This window comes from Amblyomma mixtum, chromosome 3, assembly GCF_055824585.1.
Source record: "Amblyomma mixtum isolate Tamu chromosome 3, ASM5582458v1, whole genome shotgun sequence".
NCBI classification, from domain to species: Eukaryota; Metazoa; Arthropoda; class Arachnida; order Ixodida; family Ixodidae; genus Amblyomma; species Amblyomma mixtum.
Window position 1 is genome coordinate 71363623 of NC_143014.1, and position 21589 is coordinate 71385211.

The following is a 21589-nucleotide window of genomic DNA, read 5'->3' on the forward strand; positions in this document are numbered from 1 at the left end:
TGGCCGTCGGTAGCGAGTCGGCCATGCTGCCGAACCACTGCCAGACCGCCTCTAGCTTTCCGCTGCCTATGTTAGCTCGCAACGTGTCGGTTCTCGTCCATCCGTAGATTCGGTATGGCTTTGTGTGCCACCCTTGGCTGCTACGACCGTAGCGGCAGCTCCAGGCGAAAGAAGAAGCCGTTTAACACGAACTTCATCTGCATTCGTAAGATAATCGTAGGCGTGCAAGTGCGAGCGCTCCATGACACAGTACGAATATGCGCGAGCTGTGGCTGGCTCGCATTAAGCGCGATGATTTGGACCCCGACAACCCAAATTTAATTGTGTGCGGAGTGCACTTTGTGACAGGTAAGAGGCTTGTGTCGTCAACTTAATGTTTACGATGTAGCGAACCACGACGGCCGCGCCTGACGCCGCCTAGGCCGATCGCTGCCGGAGCGCCGACGACGACGAAGCGTCGCTGAAAGACGAGGTGCCGCCGCTCTGAACGAGATCGCTTGGGTTGGACTGGCCGTCTTCTGCGCTGCCCGCCGTTCTGCTCGCCGTTTTGTGTCGCCCGCTGTCAACACCACGCCTTGTACCATTTGTGCAGAAACCCCCTTTCAACGAAAACGTGGGAAGCAATGGCTACACTCTTGAATGTTGCTGTTTGATTAACGCCATCCAATTTGTCTGAAAACACAAACCCAGACTGGGTCCCGTTTCGCTGCATCCTAGCTACAGCACTAGGCAAGCCTTTTCGGATCGCCACGACCGCAGCGAGCAATGACTGCAGAGAAAGCGGCGTGCCGAGGCCGAGCTTTTCGTCTCGTTGCTTGCGCATCGCAGACAGGCTTCACACCCACCTGCTGTAGAAATCATTGTGTGGCCCCATTGATTCGAAGGCTTTCATTTCTTCCAACTTCACAAAGCTGGAAGGAGTACACGATATCCCCCGTGGGCATGGGCGTCCGGAGGGGGGGGCAAGGGGGGGCGGCTGCATCCCCCTGGAAAATCACTCACTCGAACCGTGAGTGATGGCCGCACGTCAGGGGCGGCGGTGCGCTCAGCCAAAAGAGTAAAAGCGGCCCTGCTTCCACGCTTTGGGTCACATCTGCAAAGTGCCGCGTCCGGGGACGCGTCGTTGCAGACATACAGCGGCGCCGGCGAGCATGTGTTTCGAGCCGTCTTGAGATGTGTGCCTGTTTCTTTGATCTCTAGAGAGATAGCGACACGGAGGCAGACAGTGCACACCCCGGCCACCGATGAATTCTTCAGGAGGGAGGGACAAATCAGCCGTGTCCATCCCCGCTTTGTCGGACTGCTCAGGGGCAAGCGGGCGATGAGTTGGCGCCGCCGCCGCTCGCTGTCTCCTCCGATCCACGGGAGAGCGCAGTTCGGTACAAGCGCTGCTTTCAGAATTTTCGGCAAAGGGGATTAGCTGCTTTTGTTCACGGCGACGCAGTCTCCAGAGGCGCCCCCACACCAGCGTTCCTTGCGTCTTCTCCGGAAACCAGCGCCTTTGGTCAAGGCAGCCCGATGGCGCCTGCCTGGCTCGCCTGTCACCTCTGGCTGGGCCTCAAATCCCAACAGCGCCCATGTACTGTGCGATGTCAGTGCGTGGTAAAGAGACCGTCCGTCCCTCATAGCCTGAGTCGTTTTGGGGCTCTGAACCTCATAAAAACACACAAAACAAATTTTCCGACCGGAGTGGCGAGTGTCCCTTCCCCTCGGAAGTCGCGCGGCGTTCCTTGCGTGTGCTGTAATGATCGGAGGCCCAGCCAGCGGAGAACGGCGAGACAGCCAGGCGTCATCAGGTATGCGGCCAAAAGCGCTGCTGTTTCTCGGAGAAGACGCAAGGAAAAGCTGGCCTGGAGGCGGCTTCTGGCTCGGCGTTTGCGGGGACAAAGGCTCTAATCCCCTTCGCCGGCGATGCTGAATGCGGCTCTGGTGCCGGACTGCGTTCCTGGGGACTGGCAGCGGAAACAGGCGAGCCAGACCGGCGTCATCAGGCTACTGCGACGGAAAGCGCTGCTGTCCGGGGGAGACAAAAGAGACACTGCGTGGGGCAGCTACTGGCGACGGCGTCGGCGTACACAAAGACGTCTAATCCCTTCGCCGGGAAGGCTGAGCGCGGTGCTTCTCCCGGACTGCCCGTGGACTGACCGACGAGACCCAGTGGCGACGACGGCGGGGCGGCGGCGCCGCTAACTCATTACCCGCGTGCGCCCTGGGCAGCAGACAAAGCCGAGGGGCGACACGGCTGATTTGTCCCTTCCACCGAACTGAAGAGGTCACCGGTGTGAGCGGTCAGCGCTCGCGTCCCCATCGATCAGGATCGTCACTCAGCAGCAAACGACCTTTGGGCCTGGGAAAACAGTTCGCGACTCAGAGACGCCAAGTTCCTCCTTGCCCGTGTATGTGTGTGTCTGTGCGGTGTGCGCCGTCACGTGGGGAGGGCGGAGCCAAAGAAGACGCTAGCAGCCCATTGGACGCTCAACCCGAGATCAGATTCCCTACCTGGGTACCTGGGGAATCTGAACTGCATTTAAGCAGCAATCTGTGGGGTGCCAGATCATCCTCCCTCATTTTCTGACTTTGGTCTCCGTGCTACTGTACAAAATGTAAAATAAACCTTCCAGCTTTGCTATTCCTCCCGAAGGCTTCCCTCCGTAGTCTGGCTGCTTCGTCCTAATGCGGTGAAGACCCTGGTCCCGATCTCCGAGCACAACAGTGCGCGCCTCTTTGTTTGTGCTTCGGTGTTTTTAGTGGCCGGTTGTCAACGAAGCTGAGAACAACCAAGACAGCGGACGAGAAAACGACGAGCGGCGAGTAGTGTGTGTGCAAATACTCGACTGTGCGGTTGCGCGAGCAAGATGGAGCGAGGTGTATGAAGCTGCGAGCGTGCATTTATCTTGTAAATAAGTTTTCGCTGCATACATAGTCATTTTTTGTTTTCAACGTACGCATTCAACCGTTTTTCCAATCAATGTGTATATATTTTTAACACTACCAACCCCGAGGAACTCCATAGCCAGCTTTGTCTCGCGCGGTCCCGAATGATGGATATTCGACGCTTCTTCAAGCGTCAGCGGTTGTCTGACGAAGCATTATCCAAATGCGCCCCTGCAGATTCTGGTGTGACATGTGACAACGGTGTAGCATTTGAACAGAGTGATGCAAGCTTTTATCACCGGACAGTAGCTGATGTCGTCGACTCCATGGAAGGGACTCTGTCAACAGTGAGTTCAGGTGATGCAGCAGGCCGAGATGATTCCATTTCTCCTTTCTTGGGATTCAAGTCCGGATTTGACCAGAGCGATGCAACCTTTCATCACCGGACAGTAGCCGGCGTCGTCGTCTCCATGGAAGGAACTCCACCAGCGAGCTCCGGTCACGCAGTAAGCCGAAACGATTCCCTTTCTCCTTGCTTGGGATCGAAGTCCGGAGACAACATCAAGAAAACAAATAACTTGCCTCAAGAATATGACTTAGGAGAGTTTCTAGGCAAAGCTAAACTCACTGGCATACCGGACTTTTTGAAGTTACGTCTTCTTACTAAGCCATGGTCGCCAAATGTCACATATGATTTTAAGAAGGATGTAACATCTGGAAAGAGGCCTTTTCGACATCAGTGGCTGGGAGATTACGCCCCCTGGCTTGCGTACTCAGCGACAGCGAAAGGCGCCTTTTGTCGTTTTTGCGTCATTTTTCCTCCGCGTGTTCACCGGGGTACTCAAGGTAGTTTTATCGTGCGCGCTTTCAGTAACTACAGAAAAATGCACGAGGCGTGCAGGGATCACGTAAAATCCCAATGGCACCAGGAGGCAATGACGGCCTCACAGAACTTTATGGATGTGATGAAAGGCAAGCAGCTACCCGTTGTACAGCAGCTGAACAGAGCACTGCACGCGCAAGTTGAAAGGAACCGTGAGAAACTATTTCCAATAGTTTCCACCATTGTCTTTTGCGCGACGCATGACTTGCCGATTCGCGGCAAGCAGTCCGATAGTGGAGTCTTCAATGATCTGCTTGACTTTCGTGTAGAAGCTGGAGATACTCTACTTCAGGAGCACTTCGCTTCTTCTGCTGGCAATGCCAAGTACACTTCTGTCCGCGTCCAGAACGAGATCATCACAATCTGTGGCGACATCCTGAGAGAGCAGATAGTTACCGAAACTAACAAAGCGTTTGCTTTTTCCGTTCTTGCTGACGAAACTGCAGATATTTCAGGAAAAGAGCAGATGTCTATAGGCGTTCGCTTTATTGACAAGGCGGAAGTCGAAGTGTGCGTTCGAGAGCAGTTTTTGGGATTTGTAGAGCTGGAGCAATTAAACTCCGCTTGCATCGCCGCGGCAATCTTGAAGCTTTTGACGAATGTCGGACTGATTCTTTCGAACCTCGTTGGACAGGGGTACGATGGATGCTCTACAATGGCTGGAAAAGAAGCTGGAGTGAACAAAATTATACAAAAACAGTTCCCGAAGGCACTATTTTTCCACTGTGCAAGTCACAAACTAAATCTCGTCATCAACGATTTGAACGACGTCTCTGAAATTCGAAACACAATTGGGATAATCAAACAAACCATAAACTTCTTCCGCGAGAGCGTGCTCCGGAGAAAATTGGTGCCCAACATTCCGATGCTGTGTGAGACAAGATGGTCTGCAAAGTACAAGTCTATTAGGATCTTCTCTCAGCATTACGTGGCCATAGTCGAAGCACTCGAGCAGCTCGCGTCCACGGAATCATGCTCGAACGCTGCAACTAGACAACGAGCTCACATCCTCTACTGCGCAACAACAAGCTCATCTTTCATCGTCTGCTTGCATATTGTAGCGAAGTACAGCGCTCGGCTCGAACCAGCTACGAACATTCTGCAAGGTGTATCCATGGACTTCCATTCTGTGCATGGCCACATCACTGAGCTACAACGTATTTTTCGCGGCCACCGGACAAACGCTGTAGAGGAGTTCTCTAACATCATGAATGCAGCAAGGGAGGCAGCCAATCACTTAAATGTGGTGATATCTGTACCAAGACAAGTCTCTCGTCAGGCCCACCGAGACAACTACGGGATTCAGTCGCCAGAGGAATACTACCGTGTGGCAATATATGTGCCGTACTTGGACTCCCTCACTGCTTCTTTAGCTCGGCGCTTTTCTGAAAGCAATGAGAGGAGCTTCAAACTTCTCCAGCTGCATCCATCAAAAATGAAGCACTTGAGCCGTGTTGAGTTCGCTGTTCTCGCCGAAGAACTCCAGTGCTTTTACGGCATCGACAACTTCAAGGAAGAGGCCATCTCTTGGTACGAGATGTGGTGCAACAAAACTGGGGACCCATCAGAAATAACTTACTGCGAGCTTCTACATCAGGCCAAGACATTCTTCCCTGGTGTTGCAAAAGCCATTGAGGTGGCTCTGGCTTTGCCAGTTACTACCTGTACGGTCGAACGCTCCTTCAGTACAATGAGGAGAGTGAAAACGTGGCTACGCTCAACGATGACAAACGACAGACTGGACGGCCTTTGTATGATGAGTGTGCACCGAGAGCGTGTAATGAAGCACAGAAATGAATTTATCACCAGTCATGAATTTATCACAATTCGCCCAGAAAAATCCGAGGCGTCTACAGTTTCTGTTCAAGGAAGACTGACTGAGTGACTGTCGTTGCGTGTTTGTGAACATATTGTGCTGTGTGCTGGTCATCAATCCGGGTGTGTCGAGAACCCGTATGCAGCAAGACTGAGCACTCTTCTCCACGAAGTGATAGTATCTTTCTGCATTTTTATTAATTTTAATTGTTTCTTCGTTGATAAACTCCAATGTATCTCTCCTAGCCTCGCTTTAATTTGCTGTTTGTAATTTTTCTTTCATGCGTGTATTTTACTTATTTATTTTATTTGTATATAAATAAATAAATTTACTCCGCAAATAGTGCCTTTTTGCTACGAACATAGCCCCCCCCCCTCCGGCGCCAACAACCAATGGGGCCCCCCCTGCAAAAAATTCTGCGGACGCCCTTGCCCGTGGGCCACTTCGAGGAACACATCAACGCCCATCGTCGCGTCGACTCCCGGTCGCAGCGTGTACGGATCTGTATCGTCGCAAATTTTCACTTTGTCTGCGTAGCGTACACGCGCCGATCGAATAAATTCAGACCAGTAGCCTGCACTGAATGGTTCATTCGTCTCTGGAGTAGACATCGCACTCTAAGGATAAGAAAATAATCCAAAGTGTCCGAGGAGTGGTCCGGCATCGCAGGGCAGACGGGCGGGGACGGCCGAATGGTTCGGCAGCATGGCCGCAAGCGTTTGATGGAGGCGGAAGTGACGACACGTGCAACCTATGTATGGCGTGTGTGAAGTTGGTGCTATATACTACAGAGAGGCACGATGCCGAAAAGGAAGACGGACTCCCATTGTTTTGCTCCGGGCTGTCGGAGCGGTTATCCGGGAGCTTTGTGCGCTCGCTCCGCTCAGCTAGCTAGCGGCAGCGCTACTGCGCATGCGCGAAGCGCTCAGGCGGGAGCTCGCGAGCGGGACGGCTCCTCCGCCCCGCTCCCGCGCGAGCCAAGCGGAGACCGGAGCGGCCCGACGAGCGGGCCTCGCGCAAAGCCTTCTGGGCTCACGCTAGCCGAACCAAACGTAAACATTCAACAAGGCGGCCGCCAGCGCGGGTCTTGCCGAATACTTTTATGCGAAGCATACTAGCCGCACAACCGAGCTCTTCATTGCTGCGCAGCGCGCGGCCGCGTAGCTACCACTTCACCTACATCGGCGCACCACGTGATATGACGTCACAACAGCTGTGAAAGCTGGCGCTCAACTCGTGCGCTCGCTTGCGGACGCGCAGCCTCCACCGGCGGCCTAACTCCCGCTCCTTCCACTAGGGGCGCTGACGTCACAACAGCTGTGAAAGCTGGGGCTCAACTCGTGCGCTCGCTTGCGGACGCGCAGCCTCCGCCGGCGGTATGCTTCGCATCCTGGGCTTAACCATAAGCTAAGCCAGGCCATTTTTTGGCATGGCGAACAGATTGCAGGCGGTGTCGGATAACTTGCGAACGTAACTCGATCACGATCGACGCTCGCACGCGTAGAGGATGAATGCACACGCTAGACAACGCTACAAATGCGTACACGCGCACACTGCGAGGGGTGACTTGCGTGGTCTTGGCTTGGCTCTCGCAGTGGCAGACATTTAAATTTTTTTGTAATACGAAAGCTTCACTCCTAAAATCAAATCACTGTTGTAACCAGAAAGCATACAGCAAACGTAAACAGCTATTATTTATTTATTCACGCATATATCAGAGAGGCTTACTTATAACCATTTTCTGGCAAGTCCAGTTACCACCACTAGGAGGCGCAACGAGTCGCCTCGCTTGAGCGGACGGGGAAGACGCAGCGCTAAAACTACTCTTGCGCGACGCTCCGCTGTGGCTCCGCTGGGAACTGCGAGCGGAGCGGCTCAGCTAAAACTCTCTACTAAGGCGTCTTTGTTCGCCGCACAGTATTTTTACCAGGAAGAGAACATCTGTGTAATATATTTTCTGCATTTCAGGTGTCACTGAAAAGTGTCCGCAGAGCCATTGCTCTACATGGCAAAAATGTTGCATTATAAGCCCTGTACGGGATCACATCTAGCCACACCAACCCAAACATTTTTGAGGTTCAGAGGGTGTCACCTGCACTGTGGCATCAAGTGACAGACGGCTAATATTTCATATAGCTGGTTATGTCGCCAGAAAATGTGTCCTGAAGACGGGCTGTGAAAGCTGCCTGAATTTGCTTTTGCTGACCAAAGAGGCGGCTGGGAACTAAAACCTAGCCCCGTTCACTCTCATGAAAGACAACGGCGCTCTTCTGTATCCCGCTGCTCCCCTCTACAAATTTGTAGCTGACCTAAAAAATGCCTTCACGACATGTTTTAGCCTCCTAGAACTACATGCAGACAATATCGTTGATATTGTACAGGTGGTTAAGGCAAAAACAGAGCTTGCTTGGCTGTCCTGACCACTGTGAGAATGTGGCAGCAGAGCTTACTGCTTTTTATATAACAACGCGCCTTCAATTTCCGGAGCCCTCCACTACGGCGCGTCTCTCATAGCCTTAGTCGCTTTGGGACGTTAAACCCCATAAACCAACCAAACCAACCAACTTTTTTTTATGAAAAACATCAATAGCAGCAACAACCGGAAGCGCCAAGCTTCTAAGTACCTGAAAATGAGTCGTTGCACTTAGATCTGCGAAGCACCTTGTTAGGAAAGCTACAAGCCCAGCCTTGATTCCGCGGATGACATTGCTATGTAACCTAATTTCGGCTGATTACGCCAATAATGTGCCTCCCATCAAACCAATATTCGCTCCAATTTTTCTTTCACATGTCTGCACTTGCCAATAAAGGTATAATGCTCGCCTCCCGTGTCTTCTCAACTTGGCATATGTCATGCATATATACATTGCAAGACTTGCCGAAAATTGGGGTGGAAATATTTTCAATCGTGAGTAACATTCAGTGAACAAAATATGTTTCTGAGGCCGCTTAACCGCCTCAGAAAAAAACTGATTTCCGTAAACTAGATGACACGTAGGCGCGCGGACCGATGAATGAGGAATGTAGTTTTCTATAACTGTAAGCCGCCGCGGTGGCTCAGTGGTTATGGTGCTCGGCTGCTGGCCCGAAAGACGCCGGTTAGATCCCGGCCGCGCCGATCGAATTTCGTCGGAGGCGATATGCTAGAAGCCCGTGTGCTGTGCGATGTCAGTGCACTTTAAAGAACCCCAGGTGGTCGAAATTATCCGGAGCCCTCGACTACAGCGTCCCTAATAGCCTGAGTTGCTTTGGGACATTAAACCCCATAGTACCAAACTATAATCACAGGTAAACAAAATGAGCCTGGTAAGAGATGCATCTTGACAAATATATAACACCCACCGGCAAAACCGTGAGCCTCTCTCATTGCCCGTTCTCGGTAGCATACGGCATGCAACGACGCGGATTTCATCATCGCCGAACTGCTCAAAGGGGCACGGCGGGGGAAAAAAAAGTGCCTATCAGGTTACTTTGAAGCTAGTTGAAGCAAATGACATGCATGTTTATTAACTACAGGCGTATTAGAGCACCACACCAACACAACGACGTGGAGAAACATGCACAAGCTCCAAACGGAGCCTCGACGACGCCGCTAGAAAAAGTTGCAGTGGCGCCACCTGGTGGCTTCTACGCCAAAGAGCACGCCCGCGCCCTTCCGTTCGCGCCAGGTCGTAGGTAGCATATTTACCGTTGTTGTGACTGTACTTCGGACCACGTGGGCCCGAGCAAGCAGCTACCGTGAACAATCACCAAGGTCGACAACCTCGCGACGACCATGGGAAGTGGGATGCTTGGAATGCCCTTTGCGAGACTCAGCGGATTAGTGTAGCAGGAATTTCAAGGGCCATTGTCAGCCGTAACCCCAGCGAAATTCCTTGAGCGGAGGTGACCACTATAGAGGCGAAGGCCGGGGACGCGCCGGAGTTATTGTCCGAGCGACCACACCAAGGCGACGAGCCGGCGCCGGTCACGCTGGCGGATAATTGAAGAATTCCGTGGCCCCGACTCGCGTTCTGGGCAATCGGCGGGGAAGCAAGTTTATTCACCTGCTGGAGGACTTCGGGAGATTCCTATCCCGCAGCGCTGGATGAGTCAGCATCTCCTCCTCTCATCAACCAGCTGCGAGAGTGGAAAAACCCGCACCTGCCCAGCCGTGGGCGGTAACAAGAACGTCCCCTTCGGTCCATCCGATTGGACAGTGTTCGTCGACCATTATTCCCCAGCCAGGGATCTGGGGAAACCGAACGATATTTAACTCGGCCGTGAGTGTGGCCGAGAGAAGCCTGCTAGCTCCAGTCGACTACGGTTGACGAAGACGTTCCCCTTCCACTGAGAGCCATTCTCAGTCCCGCTCTATGTAAATAATGTAAATATGTGAATACAGTTTTTCCTTCACTTCCCCTACTCCCCGTCTCCGGCCCACGTTCCTTCCCCCTTCGGCAATGCGGCGGTGATCCTGTACCCGATGCCTGGTGGGACACGCTACAAGCACAGCAAAACATATCAACTGGTTGGCAGCGGCGGGATCTTCCACGCTTGGTCGTGGCTTCAGCAGTGGTGAGCGCTTGACTTTCTTTAAGAATCTGCCAGGCTTGATAACTCTGGAAATTTATCACTACCTGTAGATTGTTTTTCTGCACGTGCTCGCTTAAGCATTTCACGTAGCAGCTTATTTTATGAAAGTCCTCGTTCGGAAGTTGCCATGGATTTGAGCAAGCTAAAGAAGCCAGAGTTGATGTTGCTGTGTGAAAAGCTGGGTATTGAGGCCAGGAAAAGTCACAGAAAGCCGCAACTGATTGAGTCTATTAAGGAATGTGGTGCTAAGGAGGAGGGTGACAAAATTTGGGAGACCTGGGAAGTCATTCAGGAGGGAATCAGGAACGCTAAGGAGGAGGCCGACAGGGTTGAAAAGGAACGCAAGGAGAAGGCCGTCAGGGTTGAAAAAGAACGCAAGGAGAAGGCCGACAGGGTTGAAAAAGAATGGCAGGAGCAATGCCGTAAGAGACTCGCTGAGCTCGAGGAACTACGAAAACGAGAACAGCAGCAGCTCATACGTACTACTCAGTTTCTCAGACAGCGAAGGGCCCGAGATCGGTTGCGGACTTTTCAGAGAGGCGAGAGCTTCAGAACGTTCCTCGCGAATTTTGAACAGGTATGTGCGGAGGAGGAACTAGATCAGGGCGAATGGTCAATGATGTTGCTGGCCATCCTTCCTTGCGATGTCAGCGCCGTATTAGCGCGACTGTCCGATGAGGATGCCAGAAACTACGACAAAGCCAAAAGTGCCCTCTTCCGATACTTCGGAATTCGCGTACAGACCGAGTCTAAAAGCCGAAGTGATAGCAGCGGGCCGCGCTCCCGTCAGTGCGTCAGTGACCAGCCAAAGAGCCTCGCTTGGTCAGCTACGCACAATGTAGTTGCTCAGAAGAACAGTGGCAGTCGGGAAGTTGACGCGATAATCTACGGCACAGAGCGTCGTTGTCAGTCACCTGACAGCGACTGTGGCGCTCCAAGCCAGAGCGCAGCGCTAGCTGAAAAGCGCGATGCCGCACAGATTGTCCTTGCAACCCAGATAGGCGTAGGCGCAGCGCAAAAAGGTAGTCCTCCAGAAAGCAGTCGCGCGCTGAAAGTGGCAACTGCAAGTTCTATTGTAAGCGAGGAATGCGCCTCAGCGCTGCCTCGAAACAATGATCAGTTCAACGATCAGGGAACGACAGCCGCTCGCGACCAAACACCCGAAAATGAGTTATGCTCCACTGAAACCAGCGTGTCTTTGCCCATTGCCCGCGTCGCGATCGAGAGCCCGCTCGAGGTGCGTCTGACCGAGGCAGCCGTCTCCCAAAACCTGCCTAAGCAGCATCCCTCGATTTTCCCTAATCGCTTGGATATACTGCCCCAAGAAAAAGGCCTTTGTTTTGGAGATAACGCTGCGAAGGTCCTTACCATTTCGAAGGCTCGTGAGGTCGCGGCGCCAGCAGAGCACGTGGTTGAAGAGGGCAAACCTGAACCTGTAAGCCCGAAGCCTATAAATTCTCACAGTGGTGAGCCAGAGCCGGCTCTAGTAAAGACTGGCGATGAAACGGACGCCGGCGACTTAAACTGTGACGGCTCCGCGTTACCTAACGGCGAGCCAGCCCAGGACTTACTCACTTCTAGCACAGGGGTTAAGAGCGCCGAAAGTAGTGCAAGCTATAGTGAGTCTTCCGAATCAGGCGCAAGTGATGACCTGGAGCTAGGTGAGGAATTGAATTCCAATCTTGTGTTACCCCACTCGGATGGCTTTCTCGAACTCCTTCGTGTGGACAGAGAAACGTTCACCGCTGAGCAAGAGAAAGACCAATCTCTAAGCAAGTTGAGTCCCCAAAGTGACATAGGTGTGTCACGGGAGAAAATACCTTTCCAGCTCCGTTCTGGCCTGCTGTACCGCCAGTATAAGGATAGGAAGGGTATCCAACACGACCAACTTACTGCCCGCGTCGCGATCGAGAGCCCGCTCGAGCTGCGTCTGACCGAGGCAGCCGTCTCCCAAGACCTGCCTATGCAGCATCCCTCGATTTTCCCAAATCGCTTGGATATGCTGCCCAAAGAAAAGGGCCTTAGTCTTGGAGATAACGCTGCGCAGGTCCTCACCGGTTCGAAGGCTCGAGAATTCGCAGCGCCAGCAGAGCACGCGGGTGAAGAGGGCAAACGTGGCCCTGTAACCTTTATAAACTCTCACGGTAGTGAGCCAGAGCAGGCTGGATCACAAATTGGAAATGAGGCGAACGCCGACGACTTAACCTGTGACGGTTCCGCGATGGCTAGTGACGCGCCCCGCAAACCAACAGCGAGGGTTTCCACAGAGCGGCAGCGCATAGAGGTGGCCAAACGGGGAATGTTAATGAAGGGGAAAGTGCGGCCCTTGTTAACTGCTCGACTGAAATCCGAACCGCGTAGCCGCCCCAATTTGGCACCTCGATGCTCAAGAGTTCGCACCCGCCCCGTGGGAACACAAGCCAAGAGAACGCAACGCGCGAACCCAATCCGAGAGAGACGGATACGCTGGCACGGCATTCGCACTCGTTCGCTCCCTTCTCGCATTCTGCTTTCTGAGAGTCAGCTAAACTTCAGAACCGCGAGACTTGGACGAAGAACAGTGCAGGGTCCCAAGCTGAAGTTCCTAGCCTTGTGTAATTTTGCACCTGCTAGAGTAGCTATCGGACCGCGGCCGCGCAGGGGGCGGCTGAAAAATAGGAACCAGTAAATTCCCTGAGTCGCACCGCTGTTTGCGGGCAGATTCGAGGAATAATCCGTTCTTGAGTTGAATGCTTGTCTCTTTTTGTTCATTTAACTCTCCTGTACAGAAATGCAAGCTGAAACTCCTAGCATTATGCAATGTCTCATCTGCTGAAGCAGCTGTCGGACCGCGGCTGCGCAAGGGGCGGATATGACGCATAATACCATATTGAGTTTAATGCTTTTTTTTTGTTTTTTTTGTTCATTTAACTCTGATACAAAAATGAGAGTGAAATTTTGGAGCTTGGCATTGCGGGACTCAGTTTACATGCGTTTCAGAAAATTGCGAGGTAATGACAACGCTGATGGCCTCAGCCGAAGCTCTCCCGTGTAATGCCCTTTCCTGACTCCCCGGACGTTAATCCGCTATGCAAATTTGTATTTTGTTTGTTTTTTTTTGCTTTAGCGGGAATCATTTTTGTCTGTTTTGTATGTGTTCAGCAGCTCCACCTTCCCTTTGTGCTCTCACGGGCGGTGGCTTTCTGTGACATACACCGTGCTACGGCACCCCCCAAAATTTTAGGAAATTTTCCTCCCTTTTGGCTAAACAAGCTCTGTGTATTCTGGTTTGGTCAAACATGTCAACTTTCGGCGGAGGACGTAAATTTCACGCTACAGCTCATTTTCTCTAAAGAGGTTTTGTTGACCGAAAACAGCTTGGCAGTTCTTGAAGTCGGTTTGGCGCTTTCTGCTTGTTGGGCTTTGGACTTTGCTGGTTGAGCTCGTTACAGCTGTCAACGAAGCAAGAAGAACCTTTGGGCCCAGCTGTGACCAAAGGCCGAACGGACACAACTCCAGGTCTCTGCGCGCAGCAGCGTTGGCTGCAACCACTACGAGACCTCTTCGGGCGGCGGACGTGCTGTTGTGACTGTACTTCGGACCACGTGGGCCCGAGCAAGCAGCTACCGTGAACAATCACCAAGGTCGACAACCTCGCGACGACCATGGGAAGTGGGATGCTTGGAATGCCCTTTGCGAGCCTCAGCGGATTAGTGTAGCAGGAATTTCAAGGGCCATTGTCAGCCGTAACCCCAGCGAAATTCCTTGAGCGGAGGTGACCACTATAGAGGCGAAGGCCGGGGACGCGCCGGAGTTATTGTCCGAGCGACCACACCAAGGCGACGAGCCGGCGCCGGTCACGCTGGCGGATAATTGAAGAATTCCGTGGCCCCGACTCGCGTTCTGGGCAATCGGCGGGGAAGCAAGTTTATTCACCTGCTGGAGGACTTCGGGAGATTCCTATCCCGCAGCGCTGGATGAGTCAGCATCTCCTCCTCTCATCAACCAGCTGCGAGAGAGTGGAAAAACCCGCACCTGCCCAGCCGTGGGCGGTAACAAGAACGTCCCCTTCGGTCCATCCGATTGGACAGTGTTCGTCGACCATTATTCCCCAGCCAGGGATCTGGGGAAACCGAACGATATTTAACTCGGCCGTGAGTGTGGCCGAGAGAAGCCTGCTAGCTCCAGTCGACTACGGTTGACGAAGACGTTCCCCTTCCACTGAGAGCCATTCTCAGTCCCACTCTATGTAAATAATGTAAATATGTGAATACAGTTTTTCCTTCACTTCCCCTACTCCCCGTCTCCGGCCCACGTTCCTTCCCCCTTCGGCAATGCGGCGGTGATCCTGTACCCGATGCCTGGTGGGACACGCTACAAGCACGGCAAAACATATCACCGTACAGATTTCTAAAAAAAAAAATATCCGACGATCACGCTTCTCGCTAAATGCGATTTTTGAGCGCAGCTCCTGCGGTACTCGAACCGTAGGCGACCGCAGAGACTCTCTCCCGGAACGTCCACATCCATGGACCTCACTAGCGCTCGAGTTCCACCGTCACCACAAGGCGCAGGAGGGGCACCGGAAGTGCGAAGTAAACATTGGAGCCGGTGGCTGCCGGAGTAAAAGTGATTGACGGTGCTACGGTGTCTTGGTTTTAATTCCCTAATGACCCGAGTAGCGGAAACTAAGAAAGGTCAATAAATTTGGCGGGAAGAGAGTGAAATGTGTGCGACTATAGTGTACTAGAACTAATTCTAGTACACTATAGTGCGACGTATTTTGCATTCGCTGAATAAAGGAAGTAATTAGAAAGTGTTGGTCAAATGTTTAGGGGAATCCCCCAAGGTGGAGTAGATTTGTAATAAGGGAGTAGTTACTCATTGACATCCACCCAAGCGCAGCCATACGGCTACAAAGGAAAGCTAAACAGCTTCCTCAGAAACTTCGTAGTTAAAGAAAAATTCGTCCTGGTCCGGGGTTCGAACCCGGGACCACCGCTTCACCGGAGCAGTCGCTCTACGAACTGAGCTAACCGGGACGGCAAGCTTATGGTAGGGCGAGTCAAATGTTAAGGGGAATCCCCCAAGGGGTAGTAGATTAGTAATAAGGGAGTAATTACCCCTAAGCTTGCCGTCCCGGGTTCGAACCCCGGACCAGGACGAATTTTTCTTTAACTGCGAAGTTTCCGAGAAAGCTTTCCTTTGTAGCCGTATGGCTGCGCTTGGGTGGATGTCAGTGATTACTCCCTTATTATAATTAGAAAGTGATTGGATTACTTTTCTGCTAAAAGTGTTTTCATTACTTTTCTGAATTGTAATGCCATTATTTTTTTGGGAGCAGTAATTTGTACGGTAATACATTTGCGCGATTTTTGAGAAACTAATTTGTCTAGTAATTTCATTACTTTTCAAAAGCAATTTTGCCATATATGCAGTTTGTGCTCAAGGACCGTTTTCGGCACTTTCCGACTTCTAGCCAGTGCAGTGTGGCACGCTGCTGTACTCGCCACCAAGCAAATGCAACAGTGTCAAGCGTAGACATGGAGGAAAAAATGAGGAGCGTCCAGTGCGGCAAACTGGCTATAGATTTAACCTCCTTGCTGTAGACGCCCGCGCCACGGTGGTGGTGGTGGAAAACATTTATGTACAGGTATAATACAGGAGGTTATGCATGAGCTGACCCAGAGGGGGCCAGCCCTTACAAATACTAGGTGGAGGTCCCTAGTTCGGGACCCCAGTGGCATCGGCCGCCGCCCGGGCTCGCGCGACCAAGGCCCGTTGGGCCTGCAGGTCAGAGCAGCCGAGCAGGGTCGCCTCCCAGTCCTCCCGGGTGGGGTTGGGGTGAGGGGGGATAGCAGGGTTGGAGGGGCAGGCCCACACCATGTGGTAGATGTCCGAAGACTTCTCCGCACAGTGCGGACAGCTGCCCGAGAAAGAAGGGTCGAAGTGTTTCAGAGCTGCCGGGCACAGCAAAGTATTAGTATACAGGCGGAGCAGAAGCCGCTCATCCGCCTTTGACAGACCTTTACACGGGCAGGGATAAAGACCATGGCCAGATTGATAGAGTAAAACGATGTCTTTGAAGGTGTAAGCTGGAATAAATTCGAGTTCCTGATCGTCAGGGTCGGAGGGGAATGTCCGGTGAGAGAGCGCGCGGGCGGCGGCGTCAGCTGCCTCATTTCCCTCAAGGCCCATGTGAGCGGGAGCCCAAACGATACGCCGGTGAGCGGGGTCACCGGTGTAGACGCTGTTTTGAAGAATGCGGTAGGCTAGATACGGTACCCAGCCCTGCTCGACGTTCCGACATGCCCCTCGCGAGTCGGAAATAATTGTTTTTGAATTGGAATCAGATGCAGCCAACGCAATGGCGACCTCCTCCGCGTGTGTTATGTCACGGGCTCGGAAAGTAAGGCCGTTCACTGTTTTGGATTGGTGGACGACTGCGGCTGTGTACCATCCCCCATGGTGGGGGCCTGAGGCATCCACGTAGAATACGCCGGGTTTCGATCCATAGTGGCGGGCCAGGGCTTCCGCCCGCGCCAGGCGCCGGCCATTATGGTCCTCACGATTCATGTTCGCGGGAAGAGGGCGCACGTGGAGGGCGCATCTCCACTGGGATGGAATACGTACGCGCTCTTCCATGAGAGTGGTGTGTTGGATGTGTAGTCGGGCAAGGAGGCGGCGACCCGACGATGTCTTCGAGAGACGTGTGTATTGGTTAGTCAAGTGGGCTTCCCGGAGCTCCCGAAATGTGTTCACCATGCCTAGCCCCAGGAGGCGCTTGTTGGAGGTGGTCACGGGGAGGCCCAGAGCCCGCTTAATAATTTTGCGGAGAATGACTTCGAGTGAATCCTCGTCTTGCTTCCGCAGGTGGAGGTATGGAGTCGAATATAGAATTCGACTGGTTACAAATGCATGCGCCAGCCGCAAGGCGTCCTTACATCGTAACCCCCCGCGCTTGTTAGAAACCCGGCGGACCAAGCGGCCCACCTGGTCCCCCACCTGACGGAGTTTGGCCAATGTTGTTTCTGACCGTCTGTCTTGATGTATAAAGAGCCCCAGTACCCGGACTTCGATATTTTCAGGGATTGGACCTGTCTCGAGAGACAATGAAATTTTGGCTGTGCACTTTGGTGAGGGGCGTATGTGCACAAATTCAAACTTTTGGGTGGAGCATTGGAGGCCGCAGCGGCGAGCATAACGGTCCACTATGGTCCTGCAGGTTAGCCTCAATGTCTCCAAGGGAACCCTGCGTGGCCCACAGGGTGATGTCATCAGCATACAGCGCATGCTGCACACCGGCGACAGCGCCCAGCTGGGCTGGTAGGCGCATCATAGCCAAATTGAATAAGAGGGGAGAGAGCACCGCGCCCTGGGGTGTACCCCTGGTTCCTAAATGAAAAGGGCCATGTTCTTTATCCTGGATCCGAATGTAAGATTGTCTGTCGGTTAAAAATTGCCGAATGTATTGAAAGGCATTTCTGCCGCAGTTAGTTTGAGAGAGGTGGGTGAGAATGATCTCGTGGGTAACGTTGTCGAATGCACCCTTCAAATCCAAGGCGAGTACGACCTTGTCATTGTGAGGGCATTCCACGGGGTCGAGGACAGCCCGATTGAGTTGTAGCAGGACATCTTGTGCACATGTGTGGGCGAAACCCAAACATGGTGTCTGCGAAAAGGTGTTTGGATTCCATGAACTCGGAAAACCTGTCACGTACCATCGTCTCCATGAGTTTGCCCACACAGGAAGTCAGAGAGATATGGGGCGGAGGTTGTCCGTGTTGATGGCCTTGCCAGTTTTAGGAATGAAGGTGACCAGGGCGGTCTTCCACTCGATGGGTAGGCGCGCCACGGGCCGCGCCGACTAAAACACAACAGAACCAAAACATAAAGGACTGACTGGGGAGAGCGAAAAGCGGGGGAGGGAGCGGCTTCACGAGCACTTGGCTTGCGAAGGCTGGCCACTTGGCGTCCCGCTCCCTCCTGTTTTGTTTTCCTTCCATGAGCGAGACCTTTCCGGCATCAACGTGAGCATGATCGCATCACCTTCGCTGTATTCCGCAGAATCTGGCCAAAATCGCGCAGCTCGATTTATCTTCCATGGCTATTCTTCCTACACTAGTGTCACAGCACTAAAAACTAATGCAAACCTTGCCAATCTCGGAACACGACGTGAAATTGCCAGGCGCATTCTCTATCATAAGTTCTATCATTTTACAACTGATAACAGCCTTATATCTCCTGCACACCGCCATTCCCAGTAAAAAAAAAAAACCATTAGAACCATTTGGAAATCCAAATGGTTCCAACTGGACTAGTTGAGTTTTCAACTGGTTCCAATTGGAATGGTGTCAAAAATGCAAACATTCATTGGAAAAATTGGGTGCAGTTGGGCAGTCCAATTGGATGTAATGGGTAAGACCAATTGGGCCCACCAATTGGTCTTACACATTACATCCAATTGGACTGCCCAACTGCACCCAATTTTTCCAATGAATGTTTGCATTTTTGACAAACAAGGTAGAACCAATATGGTTCCTATAATAAGAGCTACCAGCAGCTTAACCTACTAAATTGTACTCATCTGCACACCACTGCAGCTGAAATTAAATTAAATAACTGCGCTCAGTGGGCAAGCGCCACTGGCCCCAGCATGAGCCTCACAAATGGGGTATATAAGTTGGAGCAGAAGTATGTTCTCTGGATGTACATATTGAGCTAATATATGCTACTAGTGCCTGAATGTTGCTTGCGTGTGATGTATATTTGTGCCTGTCGACTTTGATTTCCATAAAAACATGTTAATCTCAATTTCGTAGAACAATGTTGATTGGCACTAGGCACATCTCCCTGCAGTCCTCATAAATGGGTTTTCCTGTTGCATATTATAATATGTTCAGTTGTAGAAATATTTGTCCAAGATTGTAGAGCATATTATTCACAAACATTTAGCTACCTCTCTCAATGAATATAACATATTTTGTGAATATTTTCTGGGTGAAATAACTGCCTGACCTAATGGTAGGTTGGTTTATGGGGTTTAACGTCCCAAAGCGACTAAGGCTATGAGAGACGCCGTAGTGAAGGGCTCCGGAAATTTCGACCACCTGGGGTTCTTTAACGTGCACTGACATCGCACAGTACACGGGCCTCTAGAATTTCTCCTCCAAAGAAATTCTAGCCGCCGCGGCCGGGATCGAACCCGCGTCTTTCGGGTCAGCAGCCGAGCACCATAACCGCTGAGCCACCGCGGCGGCGGCCCTGACCTAATGGGTCCAATTGGCTAGTCCAGTTGGGTCCAATTGGTCGGGTGTCCAAAAACACCACTGGAACCAATTATTTGGAAAGTCCAATTGGTTCCAAGGGTTTTTTTATGACTGGGTTCATACGCGCGCTCGTCGTCACATCTTCACTTATTTTTTTCTGCAAACAGCAAAAGACGAAAGATCTGCCTGAAGAAGTGGTACACCACTCCAGTGCGACGAATTTGAGGGCCGCCTTTGAAAACCTTCTGTGAAGCCGCCCACCCCTCGTGCAAAAAACCCCTGCCCAGAGGCATTTGAGGACTAAATAAATAAATAATTTTGATCAAGTTCAAACTGATATACTCATGTAAGAGCGTATGCCGACTCGCGCAGTCTCAAGTCTGCGGAAGAAAATGTGTTCGCTCGGCGTGTGCACCTGCGGTCTAGCCGAGCGAAGCCAATAGCTCAAGTACAAACTGTTGCCAGGGTGCTTGAACAGTTCTTAGCACATGCATCAGCGATCTCGTTTCCACTGATTTCCACGTGACTAGGAACCGAGCAGAACTTTATTGTACGTCTTTGTATCTCAGCTTGTATCACATTATGTATTATGCTTCCTATTATGGGTTCAACTGCATTCTTTGGGTTTATTGCTGTAATTGCGCTGAGGGAGTCAGAGTAGATAACACTGTTCTTTATGTTTTTCTTCATTATTTGATCTGCAGCTACAGCAATGGCGAAGCATTCTGCTGTGAAAATTGAAGCGCACTGGGGCAGCCTGACTACTTTCTCCCATTTACCTTGTATTATCGAACTCCCTACATATAGTGGTTGTAGAACCGTCCGTGTAGAAATCGGCATAATTCTTGTATTTTTCTCGTACTGCACAAAACTCTTGCTGTACGTATTCCTGTGGGGTTTGCCTTTTGTGAATGTGTGTTAGTGCGAAATCGCATACATCAGGAAACGTGTACCAAAGTGGCAACGGATCAGGTCTCCGTGCAACATCGGGAAATGCGTCTAGTATGTTTATTTCTTGACATTTTTCCTCGAAGCGGAGGAGGAGTGGTCTGACAGCTTGAGGTTTGTTGGTAAAGAGTATTCTGGATGGGCATTTAGTAACTATGGGGTAACACAGATGTTTAGGTAGCGACCTTATTTTCAGTACATATGCACAGGTTAGCATTGTTCTGTTGAGAGGCGGCTCATTTGCTTCCACGTGAAGACTACTTACAGGGGATGTTCTGTACGCCCAAGTTGCGAGGCGCAAACCAAGGTTCTGTACTGGATCTAGCTTTTTAAGGTACGATGGCCTCGCAGAGCCGTATACTATACATCCATAGTCTAAGGAAGAGCGCACTACTGACCGATAGATGTGCAATAGGCACAACCTATTGGACCCCCAGCGTTTCCGTGACAGCACCAGGGATTGGGTTGCTTTCTTTTTTTAGGGTGTTTATGTGCGGTAGGAACGAGAGCTTTTTGTCAAAAGTTAGGCCTAAAAATTTGTGTTCTTGTTTTACTGGAAGTACGGCTCCATTTAAGCGGAGGGTGGGATCAATCTGCAGTCCTCTTTGGAGTGAGAAAAGAACGGCAACTGTTTTTTGCGGGGCAAACCTAAAACCATTTCTGTCAGCCCAGATTGCTAATTTGTTTATGGTAAGCTGTATTTGTCTCTCACAAGTTGATACGCTAGAAGATGTGCATGAAATCTAGAGGTCATCGACGCAGACTGAGTACATAATGGACTGCAGAATTATTTTAGCTAAGGAATTCATCTTTACTATGAACAATGTAGTACTTAAAATGCATCCCTGAGGCACACCATTCTCTTGGATGAAATTCTTCGAGAGGGTAGCACCGAGACTAACTTGGAATGAACGGTTCGACACAAAGTCGCTTAAACATTTTAGCATCCTCCCACGGATGCCAAGCTCTGCCAAGTCACAAAGAATCCCAGACCGGAATGAAGCGCGAATACGCATATGCTGTACTTTCGCACTCTGAAGCGAGATATTCCTTTACAACCAGTTTATGAGTACATACTTTGGTAGACCTTTCACCCTTGAACATGAATCAGGCTAGTTGAGCACTGCAGCTGAAAGTACACAAGTAGGATATTTCGATGACAAGCGCTGTTTGTGTTTCATTCTGGCCTGGGTTTCCTTCATGTATCAAAAAACAGGATGCACTCTGCATTGAGCTATAAGTCAA